We start from the raw sequence: 20506 nt of genomic DNA, 5'->3' as shown, positions 1-20506 counted from the left end.
GTCTTGAACTCTTCAAGCAAATTCACCCACCTCAGCCTCCCAAAGTGCTGGGATTACAGGCCTGAGCCATGGCGCCCAGTCAAGAGATCCTTTAAGAAGCACATTTTCCTTATGCATCTTAAATATTCAATTAGAAAAGAATTGACTTTCAAATATTTTGAAAATATATCTCCTAGGCAAATCATAAATATATTCATTCTGTGTAAAGTAGGAAAATAAAGGAAAATTACCTTGTATCTTTTCATGGCTATTTCTCTACACAGTAATACCAAATATCTAAAAGTTTGTTAATTCAAAATGCCAAATATTAGTTGGAATATCATATAACTCTTTGAAAAGTTGATTCGTTTAGTGAAAAAGACTTTTCCTCTTAAACGGAGTGAAATCTCGTGTCTGATTTGTGTAATATTCCTGATTACATTTTGTGTGTGTGTGTGTGTGTGTGCTTCTTTCCGGCTTGGTTTAACAATAACTCATGATCATAAGAGGACAGCTATTGCTTGTAAGGCACCCAGCTGATCAATTAACAATGCTTTGTATAACAATTGTATAATTGAAAGTGATACAATACCTACCAACGGTGGCTTAAAGCAACCAGGATTCATTTCTCCACGTAACAGGAAGTTTGGAGATCTGCGTTTCCGGCCCTGGGCCAATGGCTCAACGAGACTGCCTGCCATTCTGTTGTCTTTCGTCATGGCTGCACGATGATTGCTGCAGCTTCTAGCCATGTACTCCATTCAAGACGCATGGGAAGGTTGGGGTGGAAAGGAGGGTGAGCTGGCAGTGGCTGTCTCATTTTCCAGGAAACCAAGAATTTTCCCGGAGGCCTCGCAAACAGATAACAGCTTCCGTGTCGTTGGTAGAACTAGGTTACACAGCCACTCCAGCTGCCGTGAAGGTGGGAATCAGGAAATAGACTTATTATTAACAATTCCCTTAGACCATACATTCCTAACAGGCAGGGTGGGTGGGTGTGGGGAACATGGTGGAGAATAGGGTGAGGGTTGTGGTGGGGCGTGGATGGGGTGGTGCTGTTGATATCATCCCTTAAGGGAAGGATATTGCTTTTGTGGGAGGGAAAAGGCAGGAAAAATATCTCACTCTATATGTATAAAGCACAGTTATACATACAGCATATATGCAGACATATAATTTGTCTATGGTATTAAAATTTCATGGATAGGGCAATTAGGAAAAAAGCGTCTAAAAATGCTCTTAGGGAGATGATGTTGAAAAAAAGTTGAGAAATACTGGGCTAGACCAAACATGATCCATTGCCTGAAGCTTACGTATTATCTATTACTGATGACAAAGAGAGGCACAGGTATGGAGTGGAAAACTAACAATGCCTGCTGCAGAGAATGTCATACATTAAATTAATGAACAGCTTACTTTATGTTGTAATTGTTGGTCTTCTCTCATTGTACTGTAAACATCTTAAAAGTGGGAACTGTGTCTTATTTGGATGTATATATTTGTATATTAGCACACTGGTCCCTCAAGAGGTATGTTTTGTAAGTTGAATGGAACAAACAACATTTTATTTAACATATATTTTATTTCTTTTTTTAAAATTTTATTTATTTATTTATTTTGAGACAGCCTCTCTCTTTGTCATCCAGGCCAGAGTGCAGTGGTGCAATTTCAGCTCACTGCAACCTCTGCCTCCTGGGCTCAAGCGATTCTCGTGCCTCAGCCTCACAAGTAGCTGGGATTACAGACGTGCACCACCATGCCTGGCTAATTTTTTTTGTATTTTCATCAGAGACGCACTTTCACTATGTTGGCCAGGCTGGTCTTGAACTCCCTGCCTCAAGTGATCCGCCTGCCTCGGCCTCCCAAAGTGTAATGTTGATTTTTTTTTTTTTTTTTTTTTTTTTTTTGAGACGGAGTCTGGCTCTCTCACCCAGGCTGGAGTGCAGTGGCGCGATCTCGGCTCGCTGCAAGCTCCGCCTCCCGGGTTCACACCATTCTCCTGCCTCAGCCTCTCCGAGTAGCTGGGACTACAGGCGCCCGCCACCACGCCCGGCTAATTTTTTTGTACTTTTAGTAGAGACGGGGTTTCACCGTGGTCTCGATTTCCTGACCTCGTGATCCGCCCGCCTCGGCCTCCCAAAGTGCTGGGATTACAAGCGTGAGCCACCGCACCCGGCCAATGTTGATTATTTTTAATGGCAAAAATGAAGTGATGCAGGAAGACATTTAAGCATCATAGGTGATATCTTGGGGGTAGTTTCATTGGGTTTTTAGCGAGCTGTTTGATTGCTCTTATGTGGATAGTACAAAGACCAAAAGATGTTTTGCAAACAGTGGAGTCGTAAATGATTGTTCATGAGATAATTAGTTCTGATAGTTCCGTTAGTTTGTTTGTAAGAGATGAAAAGGAAATAAAATGGAAAAAGAGAGGAGATTTGTTTTGTTTTGTTTTACTTTTTAGCTGGATTGTTTTTTCTGTGCCTAAGCTGCTTCACTTGTAAAATGGGAATTATAATGTCACAATCCTTCCTTCTCGAATTGTGATGGTCAAATGAAAAGCTGTGTGAGAAAGCTGCCCCGAGCTGTCTAACAGTGTTCCTCCAGCTGGACTGTGCTTCTGAGTCATCCGATGCTTTACAAATACAGCTTCCCGGGAAAACATTGTAAACAACTCCCAGGGTACATAATGATTTAGATGATTAAATTTGGAGGCTGCCCTGACTTCACTACCCTGGGCCTCACTGCTTTATAAATTATGAATAGAGATACTTCCTAGGACTGTAGGATGGATGGCAAATGAAGCGAATTAACTGCCAAATCCTTCCTTAACATCTTTGTTATGATCAATATTATGAACCTAGGCAATCTTCATCCATACATTGGACACTTGACCTTGGGATGGATTAGAGTTCCTCAGTTTACTTCGTCCTCTGTGCAAAATCTAGAATATTGCCAGCCTATCGTCAGAGTGCAACACATGTTTGAGGAATTATTGCATGATGATTGATATTGTTGAGAGTTCAGATTAATGTCACTTCAGATAATCCACAGATGACATGGAAAACTGGTGGGCTACCAGTGCTATTTGAAGTCAACGAGGGCTTGCACTTAGCTGGGAATGGGCGAGAGAATAGGATTAATGCCCAGTAAGATATATCTTCCGATCCTCACCTCTATTTTGTATATAGGTGATTTTTTAAAAAACTTCCTTCTCCTCCAATCAAAACTGGCTTTGAGGAAAGAATGGGACTGGATGCACATTTGTGTAAACGTGCTAATGGTAAAAAAAGTCTTTACCTTCCAGGGATATTTGCATTTCAGCAAAGTACCAAACCTCAAGAGAAAGAGCTGCTCCAAGGATGGAAGATATATTTGGTAGGGAGAGGACTTCTTAACACCCTTGATTCACTCCGTGTAGGCAGGGACCTTCTGGTAAGATGCTCCCTGAAGGGGACTTGTTGGATGCTGGCTGTGCCAGCTGGCCGAAACCCCGAGGGTCAGACTTCCTTGCAGGGGATCCTTATCATGGGGATGGCAGCCACTGCTGATAGATCGGGGAACTGCTCCCTTTGCCGTCTCCCTATAGGGACGGTTCCCCTAAACGGAGTCTCTAATAATCTCAGAGCAAGACACGTGCTGTGGGGATCTTACCATCTTATCAGATTTTTCTAAACTATAGTCCTTCTTAGAAGTGAGAGGCCCAGAACACTCTACTTTATGCAGGAATAGCAGTGATGACTCATGGTTGGGAAGACACTAGAATTCAGCCAGGAGAATATCATTAAAAGAGGGAGAAGGGAAAACAGACTTTTTGTGTGGTAGAAAAACAAACCCTTCTGTATCATTATGTGAACAACGGTGCAAAAAAGAGGAGACAGAGTTTACCCATGGGTAGCTAACTATGATAGTGAAAGTTGCCTTGAACCTTGTTTTAGAAAAATGCCAAGTGTGGGTCTCACTCTTCTAGTTCCTAACTTCTCTCTCTCTCTCTCTCTCTCCTCTGTTTTTTTTTGTTTGTTTGTTTTGTTTTTCTCTCTCTCTCACACACACACACACACACACACACACACACACACACACACCCCCATCTTGGGCCAGGTTTGTAAAGCCTCATCGGAAATGGAACACGGAAGAGTCCACTGGGAGGTTTTAAAATTTAATTTTAGTCAGATTTAGTAAGATTTCTTAATACAAAACAAAACAAAAATTCTCTAAAAAAAATCCTTGTTAGGGTCTGGTTAAGACAACTAATAACAACAGATGTGAGGGCATAGTTCCTAGTTACCAAACAATCGCTCTGGTGAGGGAGGAGTGGAGGCAAAAATTCCAGATGGTACCCGGGTAGCGATTGCAATCAGCTAGGTCATCCTAGGACAGCTGCCCTAGACCACTGCTCCTGAGCCTCTCCATTGTAATTTTCCTTCTTCTAGTTCCTTTTTAAAAATTTTTCTTTTTTGTTGAGATAGAGTTTTGCTCCGTCGCCCAGGCTGGAGTGCAGTGGCACGATCCCCACTCACTGCAACTTCTGCCTCCCAGGTTTAAGTGATTCTCCTGCTCAGCCTCCTGAGTAGCTGGGATTATAGGCGTGGCCATCACACCCAGCTAATTTTTGTATTTTTAGTGGAGACGGGGTTTCACCATGTTGGCCGGACTGCTCTCAAACTCCTGTGCTCAAGTGATCTGCCCGCCTCAGCTTCCTAAAATGTTGGGATTACAGGTGTGAGCCACTGTGCATGGCCTAGTTCCTTTGTTTTAAAAGCTTAAATGCATGAAGCATACAGTACTGTGAAGACCTGCTTGATGTAATGCAGGTTCCTTAATCTCCTCCTTTGCTATTTGGTTGGCAGGTGGTGGTATGGGCGGCACTTTGGGGATGGCGGGGCAGAAGGAAGCTTTCTGATGAATGTTTGCACAGTACACGAGAATGTTACAAGATATGGGCATCATGCACAGGTGGCGAGGGGGTTAGAGAAAGGTGGATGGTGTTTGGGGATTACCCTCTGGTACATTTCAATTCACTTTGGCGTTATGAGATTTCAGAAGGTTAGCTAATGCTCACGTCCTGGGGTGGGCTCTTTTGTATTTCTTTGTTGTCTCTTTTTTATTTTTTAGAGACAGAGTTTTACCATATTGCCCAGGCTGGTCTCGGACTCCTGGCCTCAAGCGATCCTCCCACCTCAGCCTCCGAGTTACAATTGTCTCTTGAAAGTTATTTCAGGTAGGCTTGGGGCTACCAAGGCAAGCCTAGGGAAGCCCACTACATGAAGAGGATTAGAGTACTCTGGAGAAGTTGGATTCATATGAAGAGCTAGTAATCAGAAAGTTGGGAGTTAGTCATCCATGGGAAACAGGCATGTTTGAGAATCATATTCTGGCAGTGCCCATCCATGCATTGTCAGTGGAGAGAGAACCTTGGCTAATGGACTTCCCCAGTTTTGATCCCATGGATAAGACCATGGGGGAGAAGGTAAGGCTTAGGCTACAGCATGTTCTTGGATCATTCAGTCACCTCCTTCCACTCTGAGTCCCTGTTGACCAGGGAACGTCTTGGTGTCATAGCTTGGCTTTCCAATAGCTCTCCCTGTGGGGAAAGAATCAGGCTGTGTTGATGGTATTCTAGTCCTCACGAGAGCTGCATTTCTCATGGTCAGCAAATGAATTGGCATCCCGATATATAAGCAAATCTTGTGACCTTGGTTGAAGTGAGTTTCACTCTGTAAAGTCATATACTTTCTTGTTAGTTGAGGGAATCAGATTTCTGAGGGTAAGAGGTGAAGCCAAGAACCATGGCAAATTCATTATCTTGATAAAAACTACCCGGTAAGGCTGTCCATTTTCTTTCAGACTGCAACACCATATGTCCAGTGAGGTTCCTGTTACGAGACATCAGGAGTATCAGGAGTGGGTGCCAAGCTGGAGTCTTGAGAATGAGGGAAATAGGAGACCATGAGTTTTGAGCACCACAGCAATTTCTCTTCTCCTTTTGTCCCTCTTGCTTTAGGTAGAAAGGCATGCCTTAAGATAATGAAATGACTGTCTTTGTGGGCTCTTCATTGCCATAGAAAAATAATTGGTATGAGTTTCCCAAGGCCTCGGATAAAAATATTTCTTCAGAGAGGGTTTTGAAAACTTATGCCAGTTACCTGGGTGGACTCCATTCTTTCAAGCACTGTATGTCTTTTCCTGGTCCTCCCTTGCTCCCTCCTTCCTTTCCTTCCTTCTCTAAACAGAGTCTAAGGTAATGCCCCTCTCCAGTTTCTTGGGATACGGAAGGGGGTGGAATTACTTCTGACTCACCCTTACCCTTATGGTGTACCCTTTGGGGTTCTGGCTAAAATATATGTATTGGGAAGTGGACGCAGTGGCTCACGCCTGTAATCCCAGCACTTTGGGAGGCCGAAGTGGGTGGATCACTTGAGGTCAAGAGTTCGAGACCAGCCTGGCCAACACCCATCTCTACTAAGAATACAAAAATTAGCCTGGCGTGGTGGTGCATGCCTGTAATCCCAGCTACTCAGGAGGCTGAGGCATGAGAATCGCTTGAACCTGGGAGGTGGAGATTGTGGTGAGCCAAAATCATGCCACTGCAGTCCAGCCTGGGTGACAGAGTGAGACTCTGTATCAAAAAACAAACAGGTAAAATATATATATTGGGGTCCATTAGTTTTCCCACGCTGGGTGGACTCTGACCTTTGACTTCTGTCATCCTTGCCCCATGAGGCCATCGGAACTGCAGCTGGTTTTCCGCTTTTTCATTTCCATTTCTTTCAGCTGACAAATGCTATTTACCTCACTGGCTTCTCCTTTATTCTTAGATTTTGGCCTGATAGTTGCTATTTTTTTTTTTTTTTTTTTTTTTTTTTTTAGCTCTTTGATACTTTTAAGAAAATGGTTTTTAGGCCGTGCACAGGGGCTCATGCCTGTAATCCCAGAACTTTGGGAGGCTGAGGTGGGTGAATTGCCTGAGCTCAGGAGTTTGAGACCAGCCTGGCCAACATGGTGAAACCTCGTCTCTATTAAAAATACAAAAAGTAGCCGGGCGTGGTGGCAGGTGCCTGTAATCCCAGCTACTCCAGAGGCTGAGGCAGGAGAATCGCTTCAACCTGGGAGAAAAAGGTTGCAGAAAGCCAAGATTGCACCACTGCACACCAGCTTGGGCGACACAGTGAGACTCCATCTCAATTAAAAAAAAAAAGAAAAAAGAAACAAAAAATAAAAACATAAGGACTTTTCACAAAAATATGATTCTTTAGGCAAGAGGTTTATTTCTCTAAGTGTCAGTTTCTCTGAAAACTTCGAGGATTGGATTGGATATAAATTTCCCCGAGCACAATGTGTGTACCAATGGTGGGAAACAAGATCTTTTGGCCGGGCGCAGTGGCTCACGCCTGTAATCCCAGCACTTTGGGAGGCCGAGGTGGGCGGATCACCTGAGGTTGGGAGTTCGAGACCAGCCTGACTAACATGGAGAAACCTCATCTCTACTAAAAATACAAAATTAGCCGGGCATGGTGGTGCGTGCCTGTAATCCCAGCTTCTCGGGGGGCTGAGGCAGGAGAATCACTTGAACCCGGGAGGCGGAGATTGTGGTGAGCCGAGATCGTGCCATTGCACTCCAGCCTGGGCAACATGAGCAAAACTCCGTCTCAAAAAAAAAAACAAAAACAAAAAACAAGATCTTTTTAGGGCAAGCATTTAAAAAATGTTTTTGATAGGTATATGTTTCTTTGAATGTTTTCAGAAAAAATTATAAGTGACAATCAAATCTATGATTTCATCTATTTAATTGCTTAGGACAAAGCCATATGAGTTCACTTAGAGTTGATTTTTAAAACATATCAAATAAATAATAGTTCAAATATGGTTATCAGATGACTGAAATTTGGGGGCAGGATTAGAAGATGATCTTTCAGATTTTGACCAACTTGACTATTCTGGTCTCAATGACAAAAGGAAACAAATTCCCATAAATAATTACAGTGGAACCTGATGATATTATCCAAGAAACCAATATTCCTAGGATCTTAGTTCTCCTGGAAATCTTTCTAGCATGCTGGGCAGGATGGGTTGGACACAATCCAAATCTCTGGAATATTACAAATTTAAAAAATTGTTTTGAGTGTTATGTGAAAGAGTCCCACTCTGAGGACTTCCAGAATGAGTGAGAAGGGAACTTACAGACCTACTGAGACTTGCTCCTCTGTCAGATGTGGCAGGAGGGTCGGGGTCTTGGAGTTGTTCAAGTAATTTCATCAGTTAGGGGTCAATCCTGACCCAGGATCCAGTCCTGCTGGGCCATACTTTCTTAAAGTGACTATCCAGTGACACTAGCAAATGTTACCTCTTCCCAGGAAGAAATGATGGGATATGTTTATATTTTCTTTTACAAAGGATTATGAGATTTTATTTTTACTTTTTTTTGTTATAGAAGTGGTATATGTCTATGAAGGAAACTCAGAAAACATAGATAAGCACACACAAAAAATTTGTAATTGCACCAGTATGAGCATTGTTAAAATCTTGGTATAGTTTCTTACTTTTTTCCTCTCTCTATTTTTACTAAAAAATCGGGATTATGTTGCACATACCAATTTGAACTTGCTTTTCTTTGATCCATATAACAATGTTGTCACATACTTTTCCCCACATTATTAAGTATTGTTCTACAATAGTAAGGAATTCAACGATAAAAGAGGCGTACTTTCTTCCTCCCACCTTATACAAGTTATTTTGTGTGGCAGTTTGACTTGTATTTTAGAAATAGAGACAAATTAAGGCAAAAATAAATAGAAATGGCAAATTAATTCCACAAAGGGTGTGTTTTCTGAAAGTCCCTGCTGCTAGAAACGGAGTTAGGATTATGCCTCCTGGTTTCAAACATGTCGATAATAGCTGTGTGGGCTACTCCAGTTGGCGTCAAAGATGGATGTCCAACTCCATATTGGAGCTGTGGGTAACCTAGTGAGAGCCACAAATCACCCTTCTAAGAGCAGGTCGTCAGGGAGCACCTTTCCAGTTTAGGGCATATACTAGTTGCCCACCTGATGGACATCTGGTCCATGATATTTGACTGTTTTAAGATGTGGAATGCTTTGTACAAGGTCCAAAACTTCTGTCCTTGGTATGAACATTTGGGAGGCAAATGAGTGATATGACCTGTGGCTGCCTTTTTGTCCGGCAAAGCACGAGGATGCTTTGGAGAACGGAAGGATTTCATCGAGTCCAAATGACACTCACCTCTGGGCCTCTCAGCCTCCTTGGCCACGTGGTTGTTCTGCTACTGAGAGTCTGCAGATGAGCCTGTGGTTTCTCCAAGCTTCCGAGAGCTCTCTCAGGTATTTATTATATGCACGTTCTCTCTACAATGAGGCCAGTGGACTCTAAACTGGGCTGGAACATGTTCCCAGGAAAACATGCCCAAATTCTGTTCTACCTTGTGTAAATCTAAGACAGGGGCTACTGAACACAGTCTTGGAAATCAGACACCTGCTAGGGCCCCTTGTGCTTAGCTTGGCTGATGAGCCCAGGCTGAGGGCTTTTTTGCAGGCATGCCAAAAAATGAAGGGCCAAGGCTGGGGGTGGAGAGGGAAGGCTAGGGAAATCAAGGAAGGCATGAGAAACAGCTTGGGAGTGGGAAAAGTTCATCTGGTGGCAGGAGCTTTAGGCTCTCTGCTCCTTCAACCTTTTCTCTATTCAAATCTGCTCTCAAGGCAGCATGTGATGTTGATGGTTCACAGAAACATGAACTACCAGCCTTGGAGGGGCCCTGAGAGCCCATCTAGTTCAATGCCTCATTTTGCAGATGAGAAAACAGGTTTGGAGAGGCTAAATGGCGTGAGCAAGGTCTTATAACTAGTGGTAGAGCTGGGATTCAAGCCTGATGGTCCGTCCAGGGCTCTGATCACCACAAGCTACCTCTATATACAGTATAGTGAGAAAGTCTCAACCACCATATCGACTCTTCGTTTACATTTAATATTATATTTGTATTTTAAGATTGATCCATAATGGAAGGAATTGTTGAGTCCTGTACTAAAGGAATTTAGAAAGAGTTGGGTGACTCAATCTACTGATAAGGAAAAAGATTTACAATCTATTACTAAGTGAGAAAACATCATGGAGTATAGTATAGCACGCTGTAGTTTGTATAAAAAAATGTGTGTGTGGCTGGGCGCAGTGGCTCACGCCTGTAATCCTAGCACTTTGGGAGGCCAAGGCGGGTGGATCACCTGAAGTCAGGAGTTTGAGACCATCCTGGCCAACATGGTGAAACTCTGTCTTTACTAAAAATACAAAAATTAGCCGGGCATGGTGGCACATGCCTGAAGTCCCAGCTACATGGGAGGTTGAGGCAGGCAAATCACTTGAACCCAGGAGGCAGAGGTTGCAGTGAGCCGAGATTGCACCACTGCACTCCAGCTTGGGGACAGAGTGAGACTCCATCTCAAAAAAAAAAAATAAATAAAAGTGTGTATGTGATAATTATACACATACATTCATCTATATATGCATGTGAATTCATGTAATAATGTAATAGCTTTGGAAAAATGCATGAGAAACTTAGTCCAATGGTTGCCTCTGGGAAAATGGCCTGGGCACCATAGGAGGGAGGTATATTTTTCACTTTTATACTTTTAAAATGTTACTATAGGCATGTAATCACTATTCAAAAAATGTGAAAACATTTAAAGATGACATGTGAGCTCAAATAAGGGAGAAATATATTGCTTATTGGGAAGGCTTCATGCAAGAGGTCTGAGCTGGGCTCTGGGATGGGTGGAAGTTCACCAGGAAGAGCCAGGGCAGGAAAGCTTACGACAGCAGGATTGAAGCTGTCAAAGCAGGAAAGGCCAGGGAGAGTGTCAGCGATGTTGCATTGTCTGGAGAAATTACAGCAAAGTAGTATGCTGTCGTTTGTATATAAAAATGTGTGTGTAATCATTATATGCATTCATACTTACAGCATGTGAATTTATGTAATAATGTAATAGCTTTAGAAAAATGCATGAGAAACTGCATTGGCTAGGGAAAGCAGGGACAGGGCCGAGGAGAAAAGCAAGGAGAGAGAACTCGGCTGGATGGAGGTTATTTTATACTTAATATGGCATAAAGGGCTTTTTACAAATTGGCCCCATTGTCCCTTTCCAGCATCATCTTCCACCTGTGCTTCAGCCACCATAGCCAGCTGTCTATTCTCCAAATACCCATGTGCACACCTGGGCACCAGCTGCATCGTCTGCCTGCATGCGGTCCACCAGTCCTATTTTCTTTCTCTCCTCCAAGATCAAGTTCAAATGTTCCTCCTCTCCCCCTCCCCACCCCACCACCCTGGAAGATTTTAACACTCTGTCCTTAGTGTTCTCTTGGCATTTTGCATTTACCTTTATTATAGAACTTGGCTGCTTAAATTTTAATTTTTTGCAGGACGAACCGGAGAGTGAGGTCATTTATATGCAGAACATTGTGTCTCCTCTCTCTAATTTAGCATTTTATTCTCTGAGGTCCTAGCTATGTGGTACTTTATGGTGATGAAATACAGCCACACCATTCTGCCTTTGTGTGGCCATTGCATGACCTCTCCAAATGAAATCATTTCTTCTATAGAGAAAAAAAAGTGAGGATCAGAGACATTATTAAGTAAAAAAAAAATTTTTTTTAAACCTCTGGGCCTAGTCTAAACTACATTCACATTTTCTTTATTATCTTCTGCCCCATTAGGCTCCTTAAAAGTAGGCCCAGTTTAAAGACAATGAAAGGCAGATATTCTGTCACTTTTTTTGGACTTCCGTGGATTTGAAATGTCATGTTAATAGAACACTATATATGCATAAGCAATGAACTGAACCATTAAAAAAGAATTTTGCTCTGGAATATCCTGGTAGTTTCAGCGTCATTATGTATTTGTTTTGCTCAGTTTCTTGATCTTTCTGATCCTTAATCAGAAGCTGAGCATCTAGGGAAATATTTTATCCTATTGCTGTGTATCTACAATATTATCTGTATAAAAAGTACATATGTCTATATTTCAAAAGAAGATTGAAAAAAATCTAAGAAAATCTGAATAAACTTGTGTTCTTAGGTTATTCCTCTTTGTTCCTCTTCTCCCTTAGGCAATTGAGGGAGTAACTGCTATGTTCCTAGTACAGTTTACTCTATAGAGGGACATGTGAAAGATGAGCTGAGAATTCCCAGTAAACCTCGATTTGCCCATCATTGCAGAGACCTTTCCTCTGCCTGGGCCAATGTCCTTCTCGGCAAGGGAAGATAGATCGCACCAGACTAAGTTTGCACATTTATCTTTCTGCATAAATGGAAAACCCTTCCCAGATTGTTCAACTGGTTGCTTTTTTTCAATTACTAATACAGGAATACCTCATTTGATTGCACTCCACAGATATTGCATTTTATACAAACTGAAGGTTTGTGGCAACTCTGTGTTGAGTAAGTCTATCAGCACCATTTTCCCAACAGCATATGCTCACTTCATGTCTGTCACATTTTGGTAATTCTCAAAATAATTCAAACATTTTCATTATTATTGTATCTGTTATGGTCATCTGTGATCAGTGATCTTTGATGTTACTATTGCAATTGTTTTGGGGCACGATGAATCATGCCCATATAAGATAGCAAACTTAATGGATAAATGTTATATGTGTTCTGACTGCTCCGGCCGTTCCCCCACCTCTCTTCCTCCCTTTGGGCCTCCCTATTCTCTGAGACATAACGATATTGAAATTAGGCCAGTTAATAAACCTATAATGGCCTCTCAGTGTTTAAGTGAAAGGAAGAGTCATGTGTCTCTCACTTTAAATCAAAAGCTAGAAATCATTAAGTTTAATGAGGAAGGCATGTTGAAAGCTGAGAGCGGCCGAAAACTAGGTCTCTCATGCCAGTTAGCCAGGTTGTCAATGCAAAGGAAAATTTATTGAAGGAAATGAAAAGTTCAACTCCTGGGAACACATGAATGATAAGGAAGTGAAACAGCCTTATTGCTTGGACAAAGCTTTAGTGGTCTGGGTAGAAGATCAAACCAGCTATACAATTTCTTTAAGCCAAAGACTAATCCAGAACAAGGCCCTAACTTGCTTCAATTCTATGAAGGTTGAGAGAGGTGAGGAAGCTGCAGAAGAAAAGTATGAAGACAGCAGAAGTTGGTTCACTAGGTTTAAGGAAAGAATCCATCTCCATAACACTAAAGTGTAAAGAGAAGCAGCAGGTTCTGATGAATACACTACAGCAAGTTATCCAGAAGATCTAGCTAAGGTCATTGATGAAGGTGGCTACAGTATACAATACAATTTTCAATGGAAACAAAACGGCCTTCTATTGGAAGAAGATGCCATCTAGGACTTTCACAGCTAGTGAGAGGTCAGTACTTGGCTTTGAAGCTTCAAAGAACAGGCTGACTGTCTTGTTAGGGGCTAATGCAGCTGGTTGCTTTATGACGAAGCCAGTGCTCATTTACCATTCCAACAGATCCTAGGGCCTTAAGAATTATGCTAAATCTACTCTGCCTGTGCTCTATAAATGGAACAACTAAAGCCTGAATGACAGCACATCTATTTACAGCAATGTCTACTGAATAATTGAAGCCCACTGTTGAGACCTATTGCTCGGGAAAAAGATTCCTTTCAAAATATTACAGCTCATGGACAATGCACCTAGTCACCCAAGAGCTCTGATGGAGATGTACAAGGAGATTAATGCTGTTTTCATGCCTGTTAACACAATATCTATTCTGCAACCCATGGATCAAGGAGTCATTTCAACTTTCAAATATTATTTAAAAATACATTTTGTAAGGCTATAGCTGCCATAGATAGTGATTCCTTTGATGGATCTAGGCAAAGTAAATTTAAAATCTTCTGAAAGGATCTACCATTTTAGATGCCATTCAGAACATTTGTGATTCATGGGAGAAGGTCAAAATATCAACATTAACTGGAGTTTGGAAGAAGTTGATTCCAAGCCTCATGAATGACTTGAGGGATTTAAGATGCTAGTGGAGGAAGTAACTGCAGATGTGGTAGAAGGAGCAAGAGAGCTAGAATTAGAAGCGGAGGCCGAAGATGGGACTGAATGTCTGTAATCTCATGTTAAAATTTAATGTATGAGGAGTTGCTTCTTACAGATGAGCCAAGAAAGTAATTTCTTGAGACGGAATCTACTTCTGGTGAATATACTGTGAAAACTGTTGAAATGGCAACAAAAGATTTAGAATATTACATAAACTTAATTGATAAAGCAGTGGCAGGGTTTGAGAGGATTAGCTCTAATTTGCAAGAAGTTCTGCTGTGGATAAAATGCATTTCATGCTACAGAGAAATCTTTCATGAAAGGAAGAATCAATTAGTGTGGCAAACTTCATTGTTGTCTTATTTTAAGAAATAGCCACAGCCACTCCATCCTGCAGCAACCACTACCCTGATCAATTGGCAGCCATCAACGTTGAGGCAAAAAGATTAGGACTTGCTGAAGGCTCAGATGATTGTTAGCTTTTTTTTTTTTTTAGAGAGAGTCTTGCTCTGTTGCCCAGGCTGGAGTGCAGTGGTGCAATCATAGCTCACTGTGGCCTCCCAGAGTCAAGTGATCCTCCCACCTCAGCCTCCTGAGTAGCTGGGATTACAAGTGTGCACTACCACACCTGGCTAATTTAAAAAGTTTTTTATCTAGACAGAGTCCCACTGTGTTGCCCAGGCTGTATTGTTAGCATTTTTAAGCAATAAAATATTTTTAAATTAAGCCACGTATACTTTTAGACATCATGTATAGTGTAAACATAACTTGTTTTTTTTTTTTTGAGACGGAGTTTCACTCTTGTTGCCCAGGCTGGAGTGCAATGGCGCGATCTTGGCTCACTGCAACTTCTGCCTCCTGGGTTCAAGCAGTTCTCCTGCCTCAGTCTCCCAAGTAGCTGGGATTACAGGCATGTGCCACCATGCCTGGCTAATTTCGTATTTTTAGTAGAGACAGGGTTTCTCCATGTTGGTCAGGCTGGTCTTGAACTCTCGACCTCAGGTGATCTGCCTGCCTCGGCCTTTCACAGTGCTGGGATTACAGGCGTGAGCCACTGCGCCTGGCCAACATAACTTTTATGTGCACTAGGAAACAAAAAAAAATTGTGTGACTCACTTTATTGCAAGATTCACTTTATTGCAGTGGTCTGGAACTGAACCTGCGATATCTCTGAGGTATGTCTGTATATCATACCCTTCCTGGGCAATACGAACAGGCTGACCTAATTCCTTCTAAAGCTGAGTGGATTCTACAGAATGGATATGGCATAATTAATTTAACCCCTGCTTCTTAATGGACCTTTCAGATCTTTCCAGTTCTTTTTTTGCTGTTATGAATAATGTAGCAATGGAAATTCTTGCATATCTTGACTACTTGTGTAGACACATCAGTACAACGTGTTGAAAGAATTGGAATTGCTGGATTAAAAGGTCTCCGCATTTAAAAGTTTAATAGATACTGGCAAGGACTTAAAGGATGGAGTGGTGCAAGGGGTCCCCCCTAAGTACAGGAAGTAAGGGGGTATATCATTTATATAGAATTTTAAAACAGTAATAAAACCAGTGTGGGTCTGTTTTCTATTATCACCATGCGCTGGCAGTGATAAAGTCAGAGTAAGTTCTTAATGGTGTGTACAGTTTTCACTAGAGCTTTGGGGCCAAGTTGCATCTTCAGCTCCTACGGCACAGCATAGTTCTGAGTTTAAGCTGCAGATTAGACATAAACAGTGATAGCACAGTGATTGTAAAAACCCCGGAACAGAACTCGAGTTACCTCAATTCCGTTATTCTTTCAGAGTTTTGTATTTAAATTTAAAACAACAAAGGAGAATGCAAACTACAAAGTATAATTAATTCTGATTGGTAAGTGCAAATTTTAATTCATACATGAAATATTTTACTGAATTATTGTTATTATTGTTTAGAGACAGGGTCTCACTTTGTCACCCAGGCTGGAGTGCAGTGTTGTGATCATGGCTCACTGCAGCCTTGATCTCCTGGGCTCAAGCCATTCCCTGTCTCAGCCTCCTGAGTAGCTAAGGCTACAGGTACATGCTACCATGCCCAACTAATTAAAAAAACTTTTTGGTAGAGATGTTTGTTCGTTTTTGTTTTTTGTTTGTTTGTTTTCAGACAGAGTCTCACTTTGTCACCTAGGCTGGAGTGCACTGGCGAAATCGGCTCAGTGCAACCTCCACCTCCCAGATTCAAGTGATTCTCATGTCTCAGCCTCCCAAGTAGCTGGTATTACAGGCATGCACCACCACACCTGGCTAATCTTGCTATGTTTCCCAGGCTGGTCTCAAACTCCTGGCCTTCAGCAATCCTCCTGCCTCAGCCTTCCAAAGTTCTGGGATTATAGATGTCGGCCAGTACAGCTGACCTGAATGATTTTTTTAAAGTTCAATTAAAAAAAAAAAAGTAACTTGTTCGTTTTAAAGCTAAAGAAGGAATAAAAGATAAAAAGTCTGTTCCTGATTCTTACACATTACTGGGAAAATAATTTTGTCACCTAGAGGAGAGAGGTTGATAGATGATCAGTTGTGGGTGTCAAATACACTAAGGACGCCGCTGGATTCTGTTCAAGTGCCCTCTACAAAGATGGTGGTCTTGTGCTCATCAAGTGGTGTGTGAGAGTGTCTGATTGAGGAAGAATCTTTAAAATGCTGTGAGAAATCAGGCTTGTAGTAGGAAGGAAATCACCCACCAGCAGAAAAATGTATTTCCAGCCTTTCTTCCTCGCCCTCTGCCATTGTTTTAGGATTGTTTAGTTTCATCAAGGTTTGAAGGGTAGGCAGGCTCCCACTAAGACAGAGGTAGGGAGAGGGGAGGTAGAGACCTACGAATGGGCTCAGAGGCTGGACTGCCAGCGTCTCTTCTCACTAGCTTGTCATCTTGGGCAAGGTACTTTACTTCTCTGTGCCCTAGTTCCCCCAGCCGTAAAATGAGACAAAAATAATATTGACCACATGCAGTCTTGTTGTAATGATTAAAGGAGGTAATTTTTATAAAGCACTTAAAACAGCGTCTGGCAAATTTGAGTGTTTATTGTTATCCTTATCTGCTAAGGGCCAGGCATTCATCTAGGCATGGGAGATAGATTCTTTTCAGTTGCCTTTAAAAAAATCCTACAAACGATGCATGATTAATTCACATTTTGCGGTTGTAGTTACGTGACTTGCCCAAGGTTATACTGCTGCTCAGCAAGGGAGATGAAAATCTAACCGTGACTGGCTGGGCGCGGTGGCTCATGCCTGTAATCCCAGCACTTTGGGAGGCTGAGGCGGGCAGATCACCTGAGGTCGGGAGTTCAAGACCAGCCTGACCAACATGGAGAGACCCCATCTCTACTAAAAATACAAAATTAGCTGGGCGTAGTGGCGCATGCCTGTTATCCCAGCTACTTGGGAGGCTGAGGCAGGAGAATCGCTTGAACCCAGGAGGTGGAGTTTGTGGTGAGCCGAGATCATGCCATTGCACTCCAGCTTGGGTAACAAGAGTGAAACTCCATCTCAAAAAAAAAAAAAAAAAGGAAAAGAAAAAAAAAATCTAACCGTGACTGTCAACTCCACAACATGGGCCCTTTGCAGACGATTGCGTATCAGCAGTCTTACACATTGAAACTAAAACTAAATCACCTCGCTCCTTCCAGTGCTCTGGGCTGCATATCTAGAACAAATTATTAAATGCCTTGACTTCTTTTATAGCTTAAGCAATCTGCAAGTTAAGGGTTTATCCTACTTCTAGAGAATGCTGGAAAGCTTAATGATTTCTCCTAAAGAGAGATGATCCATCTTGAAGGAAGTGGATGAGAAAGGGAATAGATGTTTAAAAAGTATTTTTATATTAAAACTGGGAGCTGTGGCTGGATGTGGTGGCTCACGCCTGTGATCTCAGCACTTTGGGAGGCCAAGGCAGGTGGATCACTTGAGGTCAGGAGTTCGAGACCAGCCTGGCCAACATGGCAAAATCCCGTTTCTACTAAAAATACAAAAATTATTTGGGTGTGATGGTGCATGCCTGTAATTCCAGCTACTTGGGAGGCTGAGACACGAGAATCACTTGAACCTGAGAGGTGGAGGTTGCAGTGAGCCGATCTTGCCACTGCACTCCAGCCTGGGTGACAGTGAGACTCTGTCTGAAAACAAGCAAACAAAAAACGAAAACAAAAACAAACAAACAAAAAACACTGAGAGCTACCTTTTGAGTAAAAAGCCATCAGTACACAATAAAATCTTTCTCTGGGAAAAAGGCAAAGAAATAAAGGTTGCTACTGTGTGAATAATTTGGCATACCTATCTAGCTATATGAGCACTGTGCTTAAAATATTAAGGAAATTAAGTATGGGCTATACAGTGTAGACATAATGTGTATCTGAAAAAATCCTGTGTAGATGGAAAGTGTGCTGACTCAGCTGGTTCAGTTTCTGGGCCTCGTGTGGGCGCCCAGCAGCTTAACCACTTCTCTCAAGTCCTTGGTTTCCTCATGGGGGAGATGAGTATGTTGAATTAGATGACCTTTCAGGCATCTCAGCATGCTGCGTTTTTTTTCCACAGCAGGGAACATGCTACTTTACATTCTGTTTAGGGCTTGCTCAGTGAAGGGGGGAGTACCAGGAATTTGGGGAATTCCCAGAATACCTGGGCACTATATATATGTGTGTGTGTGTGTGTGTGTGTGTATATATATATATATTTGCAACACATTTAATCAGAAAAGATTAATATCCTTAATCTCTAAAAGGATTTTAAAAGTCATTAAGAAACAATGACCGTCTTGCTGGAAAAGTAGGTAAAACCGATGACTTACAAAAGAAAAAATGTATGTTGTCAAAAAACAGATGAGCAAATTTTAATCTTCACCAGTTGTAAATGAAATGCAATGAAAACAAACCAAACTTGCACATATTATACCCAGTGAGGGTTGATATATCGAGCGATGCAATGATAGGCCCATACATGGAATATAAATTGGTTCAATTTTTTATCTCTTCTGTTCCAGCAGTTGCTCTCATATCTATTTATCCTAAAGAAATAATCATATATTTATATTAAAAATATTCACTCAATGTTGTCATAGTGAAAATGAGGAATTATTAAACTATCCAACAGTAGGCAATTGGTTAAATAAATGATGCTATATTTACATAATGAAATTTTATGCAGTCATTTTCTATGTCAAGAATCTTGACATAGAATGTTAAATTAAGACCTAAATGTTAAATTAAGAAAAACAAGATGCCAAACCGCATATGAAGTATGGTATTCTTAGTTTTGGAAAAAAATGATGCACTGAACAAAAAAACCCAGAAAAATGTACGCTAATATTTTACAGCTTTTGGTTCCAGGTGGTAACTGATTTTTGTCTTCTTTGGATCAGTGTTTTTGAAATGTTCTATAACGTGTATGTACTACTTTTATAATCAGAAAATAGGATATATAGAAATGGTCTGGAAAAAATGAGGAGAGAAGTTAGACAGAATAGGGAGGTCATCTTCAATCTGTTTGGACCAGCAAGCAAAAGCAGGAAATGCTGTCCACCACCAATGGCTTGAATATGTGTGTTGGATGGTGGTGGTGGTTGGTGGTTCCAGGGTTGGGGATGGGGGAAACCCTGAGATGTGATGGTTTTCTTGGTCAGAGATGGCGCTTTACAGCTGGGAAGTATCTTGGACTTGGTGGAGGTCTATCCAGACATCAGGCAGATTTCATATTTTCACAGACAAAGGCTATGTTTACGTCTAAGGGGAAAACACAAAATACTAAGATAGAAACCTCCAAAGCCCCCTCACCTTTTAAGACAACAAGAACCCCCAGGGCAGAGGGTCTTCCTCACTCTCAGAGTTACTTTGACTTCTCATCTGGTTTCGTGTGGGTAATGCGTTTTCACTCTTGAGTTTCTTTTCTTTTTAAGGTATTTTCATTATGACGTTTGTTCTTTTGCAAAGAGCTAATTCTGCAGAATTCTACCCAGTGAGGGCCAAGGGAAGTTAGTGAAGGTAATGATACCAGTTAGAAAGTTGAGTTTGGGTCATCTCAGGGGCCTCCTTTGGTTGGAATATGTTCTAGAGATGGCCCTTACTTCCCAGGAATAGATAGTGATGTCTTACTGAGTTGCAGGTAGAGTCTGTATTGAAGTGCAAGGTTTTCTTCCCTAACTTGTCTGGGAATCCTTACCCAGGACTGTGGCTTTCCTCTTCCATATCCCTCCACCAGGAGGCAGGCTCTAAGCCTCTGTGCTGTCATCCTTTTGCCACTTCCATGAACATGCCTTCAAATACTTGAAAAAGTCACTATAGCGTAAAGTATACTTTTCTCTTTTGGTGATGCTTTTCTGCATTTTCTCTATAACCAGAGAGTAAGAATAAAACTACAGCTTGGGACCTGGCGCAGTGGCTCACACCTGTAATCCCAACACTTTGGGAGGCTGAGGAGGGTGGATCACCTGAGGTCGGGAGTTTGAGACCAGCCTGACCAACATGGAGAAACCCCGTCTCTACTAAAAATACA

General features: G+C 41.8%; 1 protein-coding gene across 11 annotated transcripts in view; it reads left to right on the top strand.

Annotated features, from left to right (window-relative positions):
* Positions 1-20506, top strand: part of RHOH (ras homolog family member H) — a 56443-nt gene that overhangs the window by 18879 nt on the left and 17058 nt on the right. The window contains exon 2 of one of the 11 annotated variants that reach the window (XM_004091645.3): positions 9163-9314. The exons of 9 other annotated variants lie outside the window; for them this stretch is intronic. The gene's annotated coding sequence lies outside the window, so the exon portion shown is untranslated. Of the gene's footprint in view, positions 1-3283; positions 3412-9162; positions 9315-20506 lie in introns of all 11 variants that reach the window. One more of the 11 variants, XM_004091646.3, reaches the window with a different exon arrangement.

This window comes from Nomascus leucogenys, chromosome 20, assembly GCF_006542625.1.
Source record: "Nomascus leucogenys isolate Asia chromosome 20, Asia_NLE_v1, whole genome shotgun sequence".
Taxonomy (NCBI): domain Eukaryota; kingdom Metazoa; phylum Chordata; class Mammalia; order Primates; family Hylobatidae; genus Nomascus; species Nomascus leucogenys.
The sequence above is the reverse complement of the archived record's forward strand: the minus strand, read 5'-3'. Positions and strand labels throughout refer to the sequence as shown.